Source organism: Arvicola amphibius, chromosome 6 (assembly GCF_903992535.2).
Source record: "Arvicola amphibius chromosome 6, mArvAmp1.2, whole genome shotgun sequence".
NCBI lineage: Eukaryota > Metazoa > Chordata > Mammalia > Rodentia > Cricetidae > Arvicola > Arvicola amphibius.
Genome location: NC_052052.2, coordinates 10,471,926 through 10,494,010, shown reverse-complemented (window position 1 = coordinate 10,494,010; position 22,085 = coordinate 10,471,926).

The following is a 22,085-nucleotide window of genomic DNA, read 5'->3' as shown; positions in this document are numbered from 1 at the left end:
ATCTCTGTGAGTTCGAGACCAGCCTGGTCTACAAGAGCTAGTTCCAGGACAGGCTCCAAAGCCACAGAGAAACTCTGTCTCGAAAAACCAAAAAAAAAAAAAAAAAAAAAAAAACCAAAAAAAAAAAAAAAACGAGTGAATGGGGGCTGAAGGAATGACTCGGGGGTTAAGAGCACTGGCTGGTTATATAGAGCACATAGGTTCAATTCCCAGCACCCACCTGATGGCTCACCACTCCCAGTTTTAGGAGGTTCAGGGCCCCCTTTCGGCCTCTATGGTCACTGCATGCACATGGTACACAGACATACATGCAGGCAATCACTTGGACATACAAAATAAAAATAGCTCTCTTTTGAACAAGAAATTACTGAATGTTTAATAGAAACCATTAGTTTACTCTGGGTAACCCTGTACAGGTAGTCAGGCAAGCAGTGTCTGTTTTTTTCCCCCCCTTTGGGCTGGAATTTTGTCATCTCAGTACAGACAGAGTGCCCAGACTAAGGAGATATATTAGGTACCTAGTGATGCTTCAGGAATTTCTGGGATCGCAGAGGTGGCATGCAGCTCATCTGAGGTTCTGGCACTCTTACAGAAGGGCGGAGCCTCAGGGGCACGGATGCACAGACTGGTTTCCAAATCCCTGTGTAGCTGAGGGTGACCTTGAACTTCTGATTCTCCTGCCTCCTCTTCCAAACTGCTGGGATTCCAGGTTTGCAAACTACACTCTTTAACGTGGGACTGGGGATGGAACCCAGGGCTTCATGTACGCTGAGCAAGTTTCCTACCCACTGAGCTGCCTCCCCAATCTCCAGACGAATTATTATCTAACCATTTGAAGAAAAAATATTTCCAGCTGGGCGGTGGTGGCGCACGCCTTTAATCCCAGCACTCGGGAGGCAGAGGCAGGCGGATCTCTGAGTTCGAGGCCAGCCTGGTCTACAAGAGCTAGTTCCAGGAAAGGCTCTAGAAACCACAGGGAAACCCTGTCTCGAAAAACCAAAAAAAAAAAAAAAAAAATTCCAAATATGAGGATTGGAGGGGAACAGAATAATAAGAATGTCTTTGGTAGTGAAGGGAAAGGAGAAAAATGGAGACTAGCATTTTTTCATTAAAATTGTTTAGTTACGTGTGTGTGTGCGCTCACGCATGCATGTACATGCTACAGATTGTACACGGAGATCAGACAGCAACTTCTGGGAGTCAGTTCGCTTCTTATACCATGTGGGTCCCCAGAATTGAACTCAGGTCATTGGGCTCAGCAGCAAGCACCTTTACCCACTGAGCCACTTGTTGGCCTGGGATTAACATTTCTTGAGCATATGTGATTCCCACACAGGAGCTACAATCATTTGATCAATCAATCAGTCGATCAGTCATCGGTCAATCATCTCACTGAATCCTTACAACCAAATTTGGGGGTGGCGGATGGCGATGCACTTTTTGCACTCATTTAACTGGAGTTTATGAGCATCTATCTATTCAGATAAAGTTCTCTGTGCTAAAGACACCCCAGTGAACACAGCATGTCATCCTCGTGGCATTCACTAACATAAGAAATCAGTACAGCCACTCATGTACACATGGGTTAAAGTGTCCATAGAGGCATGCATTTGTGTGTGTGTGTGTGTGTGTGTGTGTGTGTGTGTGTACACATGTGGGATTTTTCCAGGCATCTGGCAGCACCTACAGACTTGCCCATCACATTTGGTGATGCGGTGTGTGCTCCTGGCATCTGGTAGACAGAGGTCAAAGATATTATCAGATATTCTAGGATGTACAGGGCAGCCCCCTGTGGCAACTAATTTCTTTCTTTTTCTCAGTCATGGCTCCCAGGATTGGAACCCCAACCTTTATACATATTCACGTATATATTTCAGGAAGTGAAGATTGGTAGGAAGGCAAGCTGAGGGAGGCTGGGCTCTGCCAGGGTGGCCTTGAGTGACTCTTAGGACAAAGCCTGGGTCCTGTCCCCGGAACAAAACAATACAACACACTGCTCAAGATCAGGCATTAGGGAAACACTCAGGGGTGGGGGTGGGGGCTCTCCTTGGAGTGTAGGAACCAGAAGATGCATCCTTGGGGAAGTGGGAAGCCTTGAATGATGGCTGGAGTTGGCTAAGCATGGAGGACTGGGAGGGGCATCCTGGCTGGCACTGAGCCCAGCAGGTGTGAAGGCCTCTGGGAGCAGGGACTTGGCAGAGCTTCAGGAAGCCAGAGGGATGGCAGAGTTGGGCTATGGGAGGCCTGGAAGGGGCTGCCTACCCTTGGCCGGTTTCCTGGGTTAATGGAAGCAAAGGACGTAACGATTACACCCTCATTTCCAGGCTAATGAAGGAGAACTCAGAGGTAATGCTATTTTTGTTGATTCTTGATTTCTTGTTAAAATGTTTTTCAGAGAACACTCCCCTAACAACTCCATCCCAGGCAGATGATGGCTCCCTCCCAGGCATTTCCTGAGGACAGTAATGTCCCCCTCCCCTGGTGTGCTCCTTCCATGAGCATTGCTTTATGCTGTTTGTTAAATGGTGTTTGGTGTCTTGGGACAGCTAAGGTCCCCACCACTCCAAGTCAGACTTTTTCTACCCCTTGCATCTGCTGAAAAATACATTTCCTCCTCTGTCACTTCTCAGGTACCAGAGCTTTCTGCTTAGTACAAAGGTGCCCTTTGGGGCAAGTGGGAGGACCTGTTAGCCTCCTTGTACCCACTGTGTGGTCTTGACCTGTAATGTGGGCCTTGCTAGAAATGCAGAGTCTCAGGACCCCAGTCCACATCTACTGAGTCACCACTTGCATTCCTGTGGACATATGTACACAAGTGTGCACACACATTCATATGCGTATGTGCATGTAGAGGCCAGAGGTCAGCGTTGAATGCTACTCTTCAGAGATGCTGTCTACTTTGTTATTTCGAGTCACAGTCTCTCCGTGAACCTGGAATGCATCAATTAGGCTTGCTGTCTGGTCAGCAGAGCCTTAGGGATCTTCCTGTCTCTGCTTCCTCAGAGCAAAGATGACAATTACATGTCACAACTGCATGTCACCACACCTGGCTTTTTCCAAGGGTGCTGGGGAATCACACTTAGCTTCTCATGCTTGCTGTAGAATAATCCTTCTGGGCACTGTGAATACATGTTACTTTCATTGGTTAATAAAAAGCTGACAGGCTGGTAGCCAGGGAGGAAGTTAGGCGGGAAAGCCAAACTAAGAATGATGGGGAGGAGGATGGAATCAGAGAGTTACCGGGATGCAGAGAGAGCAAAATGGGTATGTTGTGCTGAGAAAAGTTACCAGGCCACATGGCAAAGCATAAATAGAAATATGGGTTAATTTAAATGTAAGAGTTAACTAGCAACAAGCCTGAGCTATCGGCCGAGCATTTATAAGCAATACTAAGCCTCTGTGTGGTGATTTGGAAGCGGTTGCTGGGACAGGAAAACACCACCAACACAGGCTGGTGTGACAAGTGCTTTAACAAGGTCCTCAGGAGGCTAGTATGCACACTCACCAAGTCTGGGAAGTTTCCAGGGAACAAAAAAAAAATCTGACTAGGCCTGGGGATGTAGCTAGGTGGTAGAACATCTACCTAGCATGTGTAAGGCTTTAGGTTTACTTCCTAGGGCAAAAAGTAAAATAAAAAGAAAAAAAAAATCTAGACTCCCGTGACTGCAGTTGTGGAGCCCCAGCAGTCCCCACCTGTCAGCCAAAGAAGCGTAGTGTCTACTTCTGCCACACCGATTATTTTTAAGATTCTACTACATGTATTTATTCTTTCTGTGTATCTGCGTGGGTGCTTGTGTGGAAGTCAGAGGCCAACTTCCAGGAGTCTTTCCTCTCACCATGTGGGTCCCTGAGACTGAAGTGGGGTCTGGTCAGGCTGTGGATAAGCTTTCTTACCTGGCTCTGTCACACGGAATATTAAATACTAACTTGATCTACTTCAGAAGCAGCATAAAAAGGGACGGTTTTTGGTGTCAAGAGCCTCTCTGTTTTGTCACATGTGGGCTATGAGGCCCTGGGTGGGTGGCCCAGTGTCTTTCAGCCTCAGTTTTTCCATCTGTGAATGGGGGAGAATGTGGTCTCCCTCTGCAGGAGTTGATGGGCATCTTATGATATGCAGGGATGGAGGTAAAATAATCCACACCTCAAATCTTCTTTCTGGCTTACCTCCATTCTCTGCAAAATGGATTGGGGATGGGAAACGTAAAGACAAAAGGAAGGACCTCTAAATCCCAGACAGTAAGGTCAGGGTGGCATTTGACTAGTGACGTGTAAGAAACAAGCATTTTCCGAGCCAGTGCACTGCACAGGAGAAACAGAGTACTAATTTTAGAGTTTCTGCTCAGAGGTAAAGCGGGCCCCCAGCCACCTCTGCTGGGATGTTTGCTTCTGAGTCTTAATTAGTTAGAAGCCCTCATCTGTGTGTCTATGAGGGGGATGGGCTAGCTTTGGGGACCGTGCCTGATTCAGGGGTGGTGGCTGGCTGGCAGAGGGTGGGGATGACTCTGGCAAGATGATGCTTTCCCGGCTGTGCCTGGCTCTCACCTTTGGAAGGGATGCTAGGATAAAATGCTCCAGCTCCTTTGGTGGCAGGAGGGGTGGTGGTATTCACTGTGCCCCGAGGCACTGTGACAGTCAGGATGAGGGCCAGAAGAGCCCTCTCCTGGAGCCGCCAACAGGTGAAGAGGGATGGATGTCATGTTGAAGTTCAGCTCCTCGCAAATCCACCAAATGGTTTTGACAAGGCTCCTGGCCTTCTCACACCTCAGTGTCCTCCTGGGCCCTAGGGGAATGGAAAAACGACACTTGCTTTGCAGGGCCAGTAGGAGACTTGGACGGACGGATCCCTGGTGAGGCCTCAGAGCAGCACCTAGAAGTTTCTGAGCACTCATTAAATGGCAGTGAGCTTCCCGGGGGGGGGGGGGGGGCACGCAGTGGGGGTGGGGTGGGCGGCGGAGCTAGCGCCGCTTTGACTTTGGCAGCTGTTCTCACTTGCTCTGAGCATGCAGAGAGAGTCCTGAGGCTGTGAGGCAGGAGCACAGCTGCACCCATGCTCCACCTTAGACAGGCAGCTTTATCCCTACAACTAAGCCCTGGATGGCATCCTCATTTACCCAAACCAGCTCTGAGCAAGGTGCCCGGATGCCTGATTCCACATCCTCCCAACTCCCCTTGGAGCAAGCAGATCCCTTACTGTAGATGAAGCAGCTGTGGTGGAGAGAGTAAACAGCTTGGGAAGGAAGGAAGCTGGTATGGAGTCAAGGAATTGTTTAAAATTACATGTATTTATGTATTATTGAAGGTATGTGTGGGTGGGTGGGTACATATGTTATGGGGTGGGTGGGTATGAAGCTGCTCTTCAAATATTCCAAATAGATTTTTTTCCCTCCCTAGAGAACCTAGACTTTTACCTCCACCTTCTCCATCTTGGTCTCTCTGTGTCTGTCTCCTCCTCTTTCTTTTCGACCATGTGTGGAAGTCATAGGAGAGCATCAGCCTTCATGTGGTGCCCAGTTTGAGACAGAGACTCTTTTTCACTACTGTGTACACCAGGCCAGCTGACCTTGAGAGACTGACTGTCTCTAACTCCCATCTCACTGCGAGCATGGGGATTACAGATGTGTGCCTCAGTGTCTGGCTTTGCTTAGGGTTCTGGGGATTTGAACTCATGCCTTGCGTGCCAAATGCTTTACCCATAAACCATGCCCCCAGTCCTGACATGAGAAGTTCTGATTACTATAGTCAGGACTACTTTAAATGACCTTCAGAATGGCAGGGAAATCCAAGACTGATGTCCCCAAACTCAGCAGGTACTCAGAGAGCAACAACTTCACAGACAGTTCAAGACCAACCCTACAAACTATCAGAGGCTTGGAGGAGCTCCGAGCATTCTAGAAAGAAAAGGAGCAGCCACCACTGTCACCAGCAGCACATACATTGGGGATCCAAATCTTACACAAGCACACAGGTGGGATCTGTGTGGGTAAGGCACTAGTAATGTGTCCAGTGTTTGCAAGAAACTGCTGAGTGACCTGACCTATGGAGAGGACTTCTGGCTGGTGAATGGTGACCATAAACTCTATTCTAAGTGGCCTGGCTCTAGAACCTCACCTGAAGCAGGAAGTCATCACCACCACAGACTACAAGTTCGTCAGGACCTGTGATCAACTCGGCTCTGTTCCCCACAGTATCCAGAGGAGATAATGCCTAGCACACGGCACACTGCACGGACACATGGGATGGGGAAATGGACACGCGGCAGGTCCAGGAAAGGATGAAACAGCAGACAGTGTTGTGGGGTCGTCGCTGACAAGAAGCTGATTTCCAGCTCTGAGTCCTCTCCCTTCCTGAAGTGGTTTCTACGGAACTGAAACCAAGTTTGTCTCTTTCCTCCCAGGTTGGGGGTACCTCACATGCAAAGGCATGTGCTAACATCTGTTCTTGTCCCTTCTGGTTTGACAAGGACTGGGAAGCAGATTGCTGGGACGGTTATCTGGCCAGGCATTTCGCTGGCTTTTGGCTGGTGCAGTGGGGAACACCCTGCTTATCACGAAGAGTTTACTAGTGGGCATGTTCTGGCCCCTGAATGCAATGAGCCTGTTGAGGATCATTCAGGAATAACTCCTAGAATACAATGTTGCTGTCTCGTGGAACCAGCACCTAGGCTGTGAGCATTACCACGTTCTCCATGAAGGCACATCATGCCACAGCACACCATACATACACACACACACACACACACACAGCTGTGCTGTACGTGATCAAATGAGATCACGCACGTCCAAGTTTCAGACTGTGCATCAACCCTCATGCAGGCTAGGCAAGTCCAAGGCTAGCCTTGAACTCACTATGCAGTTGACGATAATCTTGAATTTCTGATCTCCAAGTCTCTACTTCTCAAGCGCTTGGATTACATGTGTATGCCACCATGCTGCTCACTTGTGCTCAGTGCTGCCATGATGGCTGTGTCTTAGGTATGTCTACTCCATGGGGGAGCGTCTATTAGGGTAATGTCATATGCGCAAACATTCTGGAGTCCAGCTGGTCTATGTGGGTGATGCTTTGGGCCTGCATTTGTACTGTGGAGTGTTCAGAGCAAGGCTTTAAGTCAGCCTTAGCCAGTAAGAATCCTCTCTCCTTTTTTTTTTTTCTTGAGACAGAGTTTCTCTGTGTAGCCCTGGCTGTCCTGGAACTTGCTCTGTAGACCAGGCTGGCCTCAAACTCAGAGAGATCTGCCTGCCTCTGCCTCCTGAGTGCTGGGATTAAAGGCGTGCGCCATCACCGCCTGGCCCTCTCTCCTTTTAAACTTTGTAAAAACGTGTTCTTATTTCCTTTCTTTCCTTCAAGCCCCACTCTGTGTGTATGCGTGCATTGTTATGTGTGCAGAGGCCTGGGGTTTGAACTCAGGTCATCACGACTGGTAGCAAGCACCTTTACCCGTTGAGCCATCTCACCAGCTAGAGTCCCCCTTCTGAGTGATCACTGCAGCAGGAGAGCTGGGCTGACTCGGATGTGCAGTCAGGGCCAGCTGTGCTTCGTGCTGCTTGCTGCATTGTCATATGGCAGATCATATCAGTTTATCTGGCTCGGGACGGCTGGCAAGGTGAGAATATTAACGGTGGCGATAACATCGTGGAGTGGTCTGCTTCTGCATGTAGCACTGAATGGTTTACAAAGCCCCAGACATAATGAGCTCGTCTGACTTCTCAGTCATAATCCAGGCAATCACTGCGAGAAAAGCAGGATATCTATTACCTATGGTGATTTGTTTAAGTGTCTCATACAAATTAATTAATCGGATCTCAACAACCCCCAGAGAGCAGCATCTTCTTGTCTCCATCTAATCCATCTATAAGTCACGCAACTGAGAACACTGAGGCTCGGAGACTGGGTCCTTACCCAGAAGGGATTTATGTGAGACCTTCTCTGGTAGTTCGAATGTAATTGGCCCCCATATTCTCAGAGGGAGTAGTGCACGAAGGTGTGGCTTTGTTGGGGTGGGTGTGGCCTTTTTGGAGGAACTGTGTCACCGTGGGGGCAGGCTGTGAGGTTTCCTATGTTAAGGATACTGCCCAGTGTCACAGACTATTTCCTGTTGCTTTCTGATCAAGAATTAGCCAGCACCATATCCACCTGCATGCACCATGCTCCCATCATGATGATAACGGTTGAACCTCTGAAGCTGTAAGTGAGCCGCTCCAATGAAATGTTTTCATTATAAGAGTTGCTGTGGTCATGGTGTCTCTTCGCAGCAATAAATAGATACCCTAACTAAGACACCTACTATTCCCTAGAGTCATCTGCCCAGCACCATCCCCAGCCTGTGATGGGGACACTCTTACGTCATGCAGGGGAAAAGTCTTTGTCTTGGTGGAGTTAAGAGGAGATGGACCTTTAGGAAAATCAGGACAAGGACAAGGTCCCTGAGACACACGAGGCCAGGTCTACGAGGCCACCTCAGGGGATGCGAGGTCAGCGCAGGCACCAGGAATGAGATCAATATCAACCACAAATTCACTTATAAAGTCATTAATATTCAATGGACTCTGCTGTTCCTATTGAGAGCCTGGAAGCTTTCCAGCTCCAGAGAAGTGGGGACACATGACAGCAACGGGAAGTCAACAAGTAGGGGGGACTCAGAAGTAGGAGGCGCTGCAAGGTTGGCCTTCTCCCAGTGCCTGACGGACTTTCCTGCCCAGCCCAGGCCCTGAGCCACATTTTCCCTTCTGGTGAAGTCTACTAATAGCACATGTCTGGTTTTCATAATAAATTCTGGAGTTGGTGAAAATGCTGGTTGAGGGAGTCAGTGGTTGTCTCATAGGCCAAACTATTCATTCAGAAGTTGAGGAAACTGAGGCAGAGGATAAGCGTCATGGCTAATATTGATTGTCAACTTGAGAGAATCTAGCATCATCTGGACACATAGCTCTGGGTATGTCCGAGAGAGAGTTTCTACATTGGGCTAAATGAGGTAGTTAAATGGGTGGTACCATTGCAAACGGCTGAGATCCAAGACTAAATAAAAAAAAAAAATCAAGCCATACACTGGCATTCGTCTCTCTCTGCTTCCTGACTGAGGATGCACTAGGACCAGCTGCCTCACACCCCTCTCAGCCAGCCGTCCCCATCATGACGGACTGAGCCTTCAAACTGTGAGCTCAAAGAAACCCTCTCTCCCTTCCTCCTTCAGTTTCTTCTGCCAGGCGTTTTGTCATAGCAATAAGGACAGTAACTACTTACAAGTGCCACAGCACTATCAGAGGGGATCTTCTGCAGCACTGTCCTCAAGTTGGGACAGGTGGATGGGACTTTGCACCCAAGCGGATTAGGCCACGCCTCGAGGCATTTGAAGCTGTGCCTTGAAATCTAGTTTACAGAAGCTAGGGTTGCTGCGTGACACCCTAATGCTCACAGGACAGCCCCCCAACAGCTTATCTGGTTTCAAGTGGAATAGTGCCAAGTTTGAGAAGCCTGGGCTGCATTTCAGAGCCCAGGGCTGTCGGGTGAGAGGTAGGCACGGAGTATCGGGCAGCAGGACTCAGAAACTCTCACTCAATTAGTCAGGAAAGAGCTGAAAACGAGAGAGAGGATGTGATCCGTCGTTGGACACAGTCAATTCGGGCCACAGCTGGAATCTGAAGCCATGTCAGTGGGTGCCCGCCTGACTTGAGAGGCTGCCTTCTTGGCTTTCCACTTAGCTGCTGCCGTCACAACAGCCCAAGTAAACAATTTCAACCAATTACTGGCTTCCGGGGGATTTTTAGCCCATCATGGCAGGGAAAACCCAGAGGAGCAGTTCAGCTCCTGGTGGCATGAGGATGTGTGAGGGGCGGCCCATATCACCGCGGACCAGGAAAGAGAGCAGTAGGAGAAGGAGATGATACACTCAGTCTTAGGGCTTCTATTGCTGTGAAGAGACACTATGGCCTTAGCAAATCTTTTTTTTTTTTTTTAAAAATATTTATTTATTTATTATGTAGACAATATTCTGTCTGTGTGTATGCAGGCCAGAAGAGGGCACCAGATCTCATTACAGATGGTTGTGAGCCACCATGTGGTTGCTGGGAATTGAACTCAGGACGTTTGGAAGAGCAGGCAATGCTCTTAACCACTGAGCCATCTCTCCAGCCCCCGGCCTTAGCAAATCTTATAAAGGAAAACATTTAACGGACTGGTTTACAGTGCAGAGGTTTAGTTCATTGTCATCACGGCGGGAAGCATGGAAGCATGCAGGCAGACATGGTGCTGGAGAGGTTCAACATCCGAATGGGCAGGCAACAGGGAGAGAGTGACACTGGACCTGGCTTGAGCTTCTGAAACCTCAAAGTCCACCCCCAACTTGGACTTTGGAAGAGTGTTGGAGGACACTCTTCCTCCAACAGAGTCACACCTCATAATAGTGCCACTCCCTGTGAACCTGTAGCGGCCATTTTCATTCAACTTGCCATATCCCCCAAGGATCCAGCCCCTAGCATCTTCCTTACGTTGGCCACCTCCCAAGGTGACCAGGGTTAACAGTGGCATTGGCTGGGGATGAAGGACATAAACCCGTGGAGGACATTTCACATTTAAGCCTTGACAGCCAACTTTCTACAACCAATTCTTTCTTTCTCTCTAACTATTGCATATTCATCTAATGCCTGCCTCTCCCAAGGTGCTGGGAACTTCTCCATCCAGATGCTTGGTACACACCTGGCAAGTCAAAGACACGAAAATATTGGTTGAACCAGTGAAAGTATTTCTAAAACCTAAACGATGACAGACTGTAGATAATGAGAGTTTATTTCTTGACTCCAAGGCCTGTCCCAAGCACGACAAACACTCCTTTTGTCAACACTGGATACCATAGTCATGGATGTGTTTTGGATGATAAAGCTGAGGAGAGGAAGAACTTAGTCCTACGTAGCCAAGTGCGTGGAAGAGGAGCCAGGATCTGAACCCAAGGTCAAGGTCAATGGCATCAGCTTTTCAAACCTTTGCAGCAACTTTGGACATGGGGTGGCCTTGTGCCAAGTGTCCACCTTGCACTCCACCTGTGGGACCCTCTCCTTTGCATGGCCTTTGCTGGGCAGAGCTGATCCACCTCAGAGCTCAGGATCAGTGCACAACTCAAGCCTACTGTTGCCTCAGGCCAATGTGATTGGATCAGGAAGGGCACAAGAGCCAAAGGTGAACCAAGAACCAGCTCCCATCATGCTTAGGACTTCCTGCCCCGTGTTCCTATTATTTTTTTTAAATTTTATTTCATGTATATGGATGTTTACCCTACAAGTATGTCTGCAGTGCATGTAGAGGCTAGAAGAAGGCATTGGATCCTGTGGAACTAGAGTTACAGATGGTTGTGAGCCACCATGTGAGTGCTGGGAATTGAACCTAAGGTCTCAGCAAGAGCAGTCAGTGCTCTTAACCACTGAGCCATCTCTAGTCCCCCCCTTTTTTTGAGACAGGATCTTTATGCATCCCAGGCTGGCTTAGAACTTCTAATCCTCTTGCCTCATTTGCTAGGATTAAAGGTATGTGTTGCTATCCCAGCTACTACCAGCCCCTAGAAAATATACCGTCTGTCCCTTGTCTATCCTTAAATATAAGGATGGTGCTGGAAGTCACCCCCACCTCCCCGCATGTGAAGGAAATGTCACCAGTAGTGCAAAGCCAGGAGACTGTCCCTGGGAAAGAGAGGAATGAAGTGTGCAGTTGGCACTGTGTGAACTCCGGGATCCAGCCATCCCTGAAGAATCAATGCTGGGTCCCAGCCACCTTCAATGGTAGCTCTTTGCTGTGTATTTACTTGGCTCTAGGCAGTTTGGAAGGAATTTCTCTCACCTGAAACTCAGAGATGTCTGACTCATGCAAATTGGTTTCAACTTTCCCAAAGGCTTGCTCACCTTCTCTAGGTCCTTCAAGGGTAGATGAGTTTGTAGAAGTCCAAGCAATGTGATGGAGTTGTTCTAAATCTAGACATGCCCATCTATAAGAAGGTCTGGGGGCTGGCGAGATGGCCCAGCAACTAAAAGGGCTTGCTGCCACGCTTAACAACCTGTGTTCGATCCCCAAGCTCCAGATATTAAAAGGAAAGAACTGACTCTCCTAAGTTGTCCCCTGATATCCATGCTCAGACTACAGGGCGCGCACGCACGCACGCACACACGCACGCTCTCTCTCTCTCTCTCTCTCTCTCTCCAATAAAATAAATAAATGTAAAGACAAGAGGTCTTGACAAAACCCTGGCAGCTATGAAGATTAATATGTCAGCTTGCCAGGACCTAGGCCCTCTCCCCACTGTGAGCTAGGATCCTGGACTAGATCAAAAGGAGAAGTCAGTTGAGTACCAACACTCGTCCTCTTCTGCTTCCCAGCTGCAGATGCCATGTGACCAACAGCCTCACACTCCTGTCACCATGCCTTCCCCACCACGACAGACTGTAGCCTCAAAGTGTGAGCCAAATAAACCCTGTCTTCCGTAAGTTGCTTTTGCAGGCCTTTTCTCCTGGCAGTAAGAAAAGACATTAATTCAACAGTTCAATTAGTAAGCCCTGTGTGATGGGAACTGCGATGTGGGATTCCATTCTGTATGCTGTGAAGATTTTTTATTACCATTGGTTAATAAAGAAGCTGCTTCAGCCTATAGCAAGGTAGAATACAGCCAGGCTGGAAGAGATATAGAAAGAGAGTAGGCAGAGTCAGGGAGGTGTCATGTAGCTGCTGAAGGCGTAACATGCTGGCATTGATAAGCCACAACCTAGTGGCAATGCACAGATTAATAGAAATGGGTTAATTTAAGATGTAAGAGCTAGGTAGAGAGATGCCTAAGCTATTGGCCAAAAGTGTTGTAAATAATATAGTTTTTGTGTAATTATTTGAGTCTGGGCAGCCAGAAAAGCAAGTGCAGTCTCTGCTTAGAGAATTGCTTTGAGTATTTAATGGTATTCACTTATCAATCCTCATAGACAGACAGTTTTTGGGTATCACTGTCATCATCCCATCCAGCAGATGGGTGGACCAAGGTGTACAGAGTAGATGCAAACATGTTTAGGACTTCACAGCCACTAAACAGCTGAGCAAGACAGGAGTCTTGACAATGGAGCTGAGACCCTGCCTCCCAACTTAACTACACACCTCTGTCTGCCTTCCCTACAAAAATCCATATAAGAGTGATGGTTGCTAACCCGGCATCCCAGCTACAGATCTGAGGCATGTCTTCCCATATACCTGCACTTTGCTTCATTGCCAAAGGCATGTTTAATCACCTGTCTAGAGTTTCCTTCCCAACCGGCACTGTCAGGAGCCAATGGCTGTCACTGTTAAGTCCTCATTGCTGACTGTCTGTGTGCATGTAATAAACCAGTCACAAGATGGGAAATTGGACAGATGACACCAGAGGCAGCTATGTCAGAGATCAGATTGACAACAGGGAAGGAAGAGCTCTAACAATTCCATACAGTTGCCTCCTAGTCTACTATGTCTTGCCTCTGTAGCCAGTCTCTGTGACACCCTAAGGAGGTAGGATTCGGACATCTGTTCAAATTGCTGTCCCACCCAGCACACCTGCATCTGTTGCTGCCTCCGTGTCTCAGAAAGATGACCACTTGGAATGTCCCATTTCACAGGAGCAGCAACCCTCTGTCCTTATACCGTGACCACACAGAGCACGGGGCCAGGGCTGTTGGTGGATGAAAGTTATAGACAGTACATCTTCCCGAGCATCTCCATGTATGTGGCAGTCACACCTGCCAAGTCACCTCTCCCAGGAAAGCAAAACCTTCCTGAGGTCTCAGAAGCCCCCTTTGTTTCTTGCAGCTAGTGGTGGTAGACGGGCAAATGTTTTGCTACCAAAACCCCAGAGGAGGGGAAGAGCCCTGACTTGTGGCACAAGTGGCAATTGCTGTGGTATAAACACCATCATCAACGTCAAACCACCAGAGTGGTCCTGGAACTTTGGACCTTGGCTCTCGGGAGCCTCGATTCGCTGACTCTAGCCTGGCCTGCACTGACTCTCACTAGGAGAACTGGGAGAGATACTTTACCTAAACGGGACTTTAAAAAACAGTGAAAGATAACACAAGAGTATCAGCTGTCACATCCTCCCAATAGAGAAATTCAGACCAGCTCTCAAGTGGACAACTCAAGATCTATAGAATCCTTCCCAGACTCACAAACAGCACTGGAACTTTCCCTTTCTTTGCCTAGTATGGGAGACTGTCACCAAGGACACTGCTCACAGTAGAGGAAGCCCTGCCACTCTACTCTTTACAAAAGCAATAGCTTTGGTAAATGGAAATACTAAACAGTAGATGGAAAAGATCAGCGCTAATTAGGTTTGCCCATCTCTCATTTTCTTCCTTTTCAATCCCCTTTCAACCTCAAGGAAGAGCATTGTGGATAATAAGGAGAATAGTCTAAAGAGATATGTCAAGGGTCTCTGGCAAAAATGGGCTATTCCAGCACATTTGGGCTAGATCCAAAAAGTTGGGAGCTTGGAGGATGGGGCTGGTTTGGTTAGCATTTTGTTCTGACATAGAGTGTAAGGCATTTGAATTAATTTCATTGTTGACAGGTAAAGGGATGCTGCAGATAGCTGTAGCAGATATAGTGTGGCCTTTCATCTATCCACCCATCCACCCATCTCTCTATTCATATAACTACCCAGACATCTGTTCATGCATCATCTAAACTCTCATCTATTCATTCATTCCATCCATCCATCCATCCATCCATCCATCCATCCATCCACCCACCCATCCACTTATGCATCTTTCTCCTTCCTTCCTTCCTTCCTTCCTTCCTTCCTTCCTTCCTTCCTTCCTTCCTTCCTTCCTTCCTTCCCAATTATGTATGCAACCAACTATCCAACTACCCACCCACCCACCAACCCAAGTCCATCTATTCAGCCAACTACCGGGTCTTGCCACCTTTCCTCGGAATCAGTCCAAGGTCACTAACAACTATGCAACATTGAATAGTTTATTTCCCTACCCATCTTAACCTCTCAGTAGCGTTGTCTTAGTTAAGGTTCCTATTGCTGTGGTGAAGCACAGCCCCAGCCGTTACTCTGTCCCACCTGGCACTATGTCCTCCTTGTGCTGTGTCACTAGCATGTCTTTCTTTCCTAGATTTCCACAACAGCATCTATATTTGTGTTCTGCTTCTGTTTTTCCAAAAACATAGTCAGACCCTAACACTGTTTTTCCCCAAACCTACTTTTGGCTTCACATATTCCTCAGGAGAAACTAAAGTCTGCCACAAGCATGACAGGCCTGGCTACTTCCACATTTACCACCTCTGACTTTCCTCCTACCACATTATAGCTCGAGTCTGCTCTTGTCTCTACATGCTTCTTTCACCTGGCCCAGTCTCTGCATGGCAACCCTCTCCTGCCTCAGTCCCTGCATGCAAGCCTCTCCTGCCTCAATCCCTGCATGCAAGCCTCCCCTGCCTCAATCCCTGCATGCAAACCTCCCCTGCCTCAATCCCTGCATGCAAGTCTCCCCTGCCTCAATCTCTGCTTGGCACACCCTCACCTTCCGTTAGCATTCCCAGATGTTGCTTAGCTAAGACTTCCTACCATCCCACGAGACACAGCAGGCTCCCAGTGCTCTGGGTTCTGTTCCTCTTCTTAATTTTGCTTCACATCCTTTCTAGCGCTTCTATTAGTTCAGCTATTGGTTTTCTCCTTTAGTGTCTGACTACTTCTTTAAAACACAGCCTTTCTAGAGGCATGGGCTGAGGTCTGTTTACTGTTTTAATTTATAGAACAATGCCCAGTGCATTACGGTAACAATGGTGAGTTATTCATTCATCCATCCATCCGCTTATGCGTGTATCCACCAACCTATCTACTCATCTTTCATCTGTTCAACTACTCACCCGTCTTATCCGTTTATCGCTCAGTTCCTTCATCCATCCAGCTATGCATCTCTCCATCTATCAACCATCCATGCATGTGTTCATCTATGCATACACCTGTCTATCTATCCACTCATATATTCACCATCTCTCATCCATCCAGCCGCAATCCATCCATCTATGCTCTATCTATGTATTCACCTATATGACCATCTATGCATTATCCACCCACCATGCCATGCATGCATCCACTGGCTTATCTGCTCATTACCAATTAGTCCATTCATGCGTCCGTCTGTCTACCCATTCATCCTTCCATCCACTAATTTGTCCATCCACCTGCCCAGGCATCATCATCCATCCATCTTTCCAGTCATTTTTTCTAACCAGCCAACCATGCAGTAATTTTTTTTTTTTTTGCAGTGAGTTTGGATAGGTTTATAGAAGGCCCATTGAGATAGACCTTCATGTGTGGAAATAGATGTTCAGAAGTAGTTCTGTGGGAATGTGGAGATTGGGGAGGCTTTCCCAAGGTCAGTGGTTATAGTAACTGCAAGAATGCTCCAGATTTATGTACCTGGCTTCATGCAGGGTGCTTTCTATTTAGGCATGGCATGGCTTTTCCTGCAACGTGCTTTACAGCTTGTGAAACACTTTCATATTCACGAACCCCCTGAGCATTCTGTGACCACAACACGTAGTAAGGTTACCGCTGATGGGGAACCTCCTTCAGCTAATGGACTTAAAGAGGTTGGCCCATGTGGGGCGTGGGCGTGACTCTGGGTACCAAAAGGCCAGTGGTACTGCCCTCTCAGACTCTACCCACTTGCCACACCTGGATGTTGGACCCCATTCCTGTTTCCTCATTGTAATCCATGGGTTTTCTTTTAATAAAGAAAAACCTTAGTATACCCTATTTGGAGCTAGTGTGGGATTAGTTGATTCGCGTTTCCCCCATCTGATGCATTCTGTTTCATACTGCAGGACACAGGGGCTGATTACATTTGCTAAAATTAAGAGTCCACTGAGTTAGTCACACCAACTGTATTTTAAGTGTTCTATATACACTTGTGTCTGTGGCTGAAATTCTGGACAGGACCTTCTAGAACAGTTCACACACACACACACACACACACACACACACACACACACACACACACACACACAAACCACTCTGCTGTTCACATGGATGGCTCAGGTTTCCTGTGCAGGTTCTTTTTGGCTCTGGTTACGGGAGCTGGGATGCAGATGCTCAGACAGCATCTTTCCAGCACACAGTGGGGTTCTGTATTCATCAGTAACTCCCTATTCGTGCTGTAGGAGAGCGTTCATCTCCAAGCCCTTCCCGTCTTGGAGGCTGGTGAGCAAGAGAGCAGAGCTTCACCAGAAGCAAGCATCTCGCCTGACCTCTGTTCTCAAACTGGAGGCTCAGGCAAGGATTTGAGAAAAAGGAGGTCAAGAGGTGGTGTTTAGGGGTGGATGATGATAAGGAACATTCTAGAAGAGAGGTGACTAGGTGATTCCCTAAGTCTTGGGAAGCCCTGTGCAGCGGGGAGGCAGGGAGACCACACAGGAGAGTACCACATGATGGTGGGGGGTCTGGGCCCTGGACAGAGGCTCTCAGCTCCACTGAAGGCACAAATGGGTGCTGGGCGTTATGCTGTGCACACCTAGGGGATCATATTGGTCTGAGACCAGGGTGGATGGAAGATTCCAGGCCCCTTCCTCAGTTCCCAGACGTCAGCAAACTGCTTGGGATATTAAATGATCCCAAGTTGGGGGAGCATGTTTTACTCACGGAGTCAGTCCCCCTTTCTCACTACCCTGGTGGGGTTGGTGTCTCCGGCTCACCCTGGTCGGGCTGGTGTCACCGGTTCACCCTGTTTGGGTTGGTGGCACCTGCTCACCTTGGTCTGGTTGGGGCTGTTCAGACCTCTTGCTTCTTTAGCTGCAGAGTAAGAATTTAAGAATTATATTTGTGACCATAAACATGGTACTCCCGAAACAAGAGCCATGGTGCAAACTTTCGAACAAATATCCTGGCTGTAGAGCTGACTATAGTGGCCTGATGCTCTTTATATACTTCATCTCAGCAAGTGTCATCACAGCTCATGTGGGAGTCACTCTCATTAACCTCATACTGCAGTCTAGGAAGCTGAAGATGTTAACTCATCTGGCCCAAATCATCCTGCAAGCATGTTGTAGGGGTAGGGGGTATCGACCCCCCATTTCTCCAAAGCCTTTGGCATTTTGCTTTGTAGTGGAAGGACCCACTTTCCCCCAGCATTGATCTCTTACACCTCACTTTCAATACAACTGCCCAACAGTCAAATGCCAAGGTCAAAAAAAGGCCAAGATCAGAGCTGTGTTTCCGTCTCTGTTGGGTGACAACCAGAACCTCCTATCTTCCTGTGATTTCTCTGTCTCTCTCACTCCTTCTAGATACCTTGGGCTGATGGCAAAGCATGTGGGGTGGGTGCTGGGCAGCTGTAAGAAGGGAGATGCTGAGTGTGAGGGCCTGGCACAGCCCAGCAGCCGCTCACAGACACACTCTTAATAGCCCTGGATTCTTCCAGCAAGTCTGTGCGCTAATTAAACCTGCTCCTCACAGCCACTGCGCAGAACGGGGACCTCCCTTGAAAGCTGCAATTTGCCAACACGAAGGCGAGCAGAAGCAAGCGTGCCAACATCACCCGCAAGCGCCGCTTCAGAATATCGATGAGTGGGGAAGCAGAGACCCAGGCCTGCTTTCCAAACCTCGGACCCTGTCCTGATCAATATTTCTCCCCTCAGTATGCAGAGGGGAAGACCCTTTTAATTTAGACCTGGAAATCCTCCAGGAGATGTGACATCCACCAGCTCTGTTGCCACTTCACTGAAAACACCATGATAGGTAAAGATAGGAAAATTACAGAACTCACCCAGAGATATTCTATGGAGCCAGCTGCGCATCTCTAATAACGCACAAAATGACCGGTCTCTGGCGTGCTGCCTGCCGGTAATTAGGGCTGTGCTGGGCTGAATTTGTGTTTGCAGGTACCCTGCACCGAGATTCCATAAAGAGCCCAGCATCTGCCCCCTGAACTGTGTGTGCATGGTTGGAGCGGAGGGGGTGGAGGGTGGGATGGGGGCGATGGGCATGCAAGACTGAGCGCTCCCCCTGAGAAGTACAGGAGAACCTCAGAGGCGGGAGAAACTTGAGAGTGCCTGAAAGGCAAATGGAGATTAAAAGTCTCAAATTGGGCTTGTCAAGAAAAGCAGAGGGGTTCGGGAGATGGCTCGGTACATAAAAGGGTTTGCCCTGCAAGCCGGATGATCTGGGTTCAGTCCTGGAACCTATATGAAACACAGAGGCAGTGGCACGCATGGACACCTATGTTGAGATGAGAGGCCGAGTTGGGAAAACCAGCTAGAGGCTCTGGGGCAGCTCACCTGAAGCTTTCTCTGCAGATGTAGAAATGAGAGCTCCCACCTCCAAACAGGGAGGCCGGCAAGCACTGACGCATAAAGTTGTTCTCTGTTCTCCATACACTCTAGTACATGTACACACACATGCACACACATGTCCACACATGTATGTACCCCACATGCACAACATGCACCCACATATAACTGATGTGGGATTCCCCTCTGTAAGCTATGAATATGTTTTATTACCATTGGTTAATAAAGAAGTTGCTTTGGCCTATCACAGGGTAGAATAGAGCTAGGCAGGAAAACTAAACTGAATGCAGGGAGAAAGAAGGCGGAGTCAGGGAGATGCCACGTAGCTGCGGAAGGAAAAAGATGACAGAACTTTACTGATAAGTCACAGCCTCATGGCAATACACAAATGATTAATAGAAATGGGTTAACTTAAAATATAAGAGCTAGGTAGGAATATGCCTGAGCCATTGGACAATCAGTATTGTAATTAATACTGTTCTGTGTGATTATTTGGGTCTGGTTGGCTGGAAAATGAAGGTGCAGTCTCTGCTTACAAATAACAACGAAGATGAGCAGGAACTTTCAGAATTTAAAAAATTAGTTTTTAATTATTTGTGTGTGTGAGTGTGTGTGTGAAAGAGAAAGAGAGGGGGAGGGAGGGAGGGAAGGAGGGAGGGAGAGAGAGGGAGAGGGAGAGGGAGAGGGAGAGGGAGAGGGAGAGAATGCCTTTGCATGCGGGTGTCTGAAGAGGCCAGCAGAAGGCTTCAGGTCCTCTGGAGCTGGAGTTACAAGTGGCTGAGTAATGTGGGTGCTAGGAACCAAACTCTGGTCCTCTAAAAGAGCAGTAAGTGCTCCTAACTGCTGAGCCATCCTTTCAGTCCACAGGGGCTAGGTTTTTATGGGAGTGTTTCGTGGGCAGTAGGATATTGAAAGAAAGATTCTTTGATTGCACAAGGTATAGGCAGACAGGAGCACACAGTTACTCCCACCAGGAGTACTTTCCAAGGTTCTAGCAAGGATGGGTGATGAGGTCTGGTTTCCGGTTTAGAACCGCTCCAGTACCAACACCACTGGGCCATAGATAAGTTGCTCCCCAATATTCAGAAGGCTGTGTGAAGACAAGGATGACATCTGGGGATCCCACTGAACCAGTAAGGCTCCAGGCTATCCAGCTGGAAAGCGTGAAGGCACTTGGTATGGTGACGGTTGCTACCATTACCCTCACAAAAGACTCCTAACGTTAGCTAGGTGACACCCTCGTGTTAGGTCATTTCATCCTGTCAACATCCTGAGGAGTAGACGTTACTCATATCATAGCTCTGTGTGAGGAAGAGACAACCTTGGGCCCAGTAGAAGTCTGCTGCCAGGCCTGCGACTGGAATCTGGTCCTAGGGGATCAAGCACTGGGGAAATTTCTATTTTGGTTCCCTCGTCTAAGTCAAGTGCAAATTTGCTCTATGTTTTCCTCTAAACCCATGTACAGCCTTAATGAAGAATGAACCTTACCACCCCTGCAGATCTCACAGAGCAGCAGGCCTGTCATGCATATGAGGGAGGGGAACAGAGGGCTCCCACATGACAGCTGCCCACGCTCTGTTGATTGGTCCGAGATGTGGCTGGTGCCCCAGCGTGCAGAGGGCTCTGACCAAGTCCTATGCTTAAGGTAGTCCGGGAAAATGATCCTGGACTTTAGACCCAAGAGAAAGGCATGGAAGATCAGAAGTCCACCGCGGGGATGGGAAGTAAGCACTCTTGTTCGGCTTCCTACTTCCATTCTATGTTTCCTATACAATTCCACAGCACCCAGAACATAAGTTTATCAGCTTAAGAAGGTCCTCTTGCTTATGCAATATTGAAGATGAGCTCTGTGGTCTGGACCATCCAAGAAGGCGTATTATCTCACCGGAGCCTTAAGTGGGTTGGCTAGGTGACCTGGGAATGAATGGGCAGGGTGTAGAGAGAATGGAGGGTCAAAGGAGGTCCCAGGTAGATGGAGCACCTACCACAGGTAGGGGTATAAGCCTGGGAGACAGGAACAGAGAAATGTTTCCAGGGTCACGGTAACAAGTGTCACCAATTAGGGTGGCTTAGCACAGGGGTGTGCTTTCTGTCTCACGGTGCTGGCCTGGAGGTCCTGGGAGAATTCTCTCAGCCTGTTGCAGATTCTGCAGTTGCCAGAAGTCTTGGGCTTGCAGTGTCACCCTGTGCCTCTTCAGTCACAGGCATTTCCATATTCCCCCACATGGTCTTATCATAAGGACCCTGAGACTGGACTGGGGCTTGTCCTAATCCAGAGTGAACTCAACTTGACTCCACCTGTCTGTAAACGTCATTTTCCCAAACAAAGTCATTTCTTTAGGCTCAAGGTGCCCATGAATCCGAGGGACACAATTCCACCAGAATGGCTTTAGAGCTGGGGCTAAAGACTCTGGAAGAGATTATTATTCAGTGGGGGAGGGAGACAGAGACCACAAACTTTCTTGCTTGGAGGGAAAGGGTCCTGAGCATGAAGAAGCGTGTTTACTGGTCTTAGCAGCCAAGATCTTGCACAGGGCCTTGCTGCCGCCACAGCAGAGGGCACAGATGGGGGAAGTAGGAGTGTAGGGTAAGCCACAGAGCAGGGACCTGTTTTTAAAATACTCCAGGCCAGGGTGATCTGTCTTCCCTGCTAAGCAGATGTGTTGTAGATTCTATTAAAAGCACAGGCGAACCTTAGAAGACAGGTCCTAATAAGCAATTCCAATTACCATCTTATTAGCTGCTCTCGTCCCATGGTGAGCTATTTTCATACTGGAAGAAGCTGCATCCACAATTCTTTG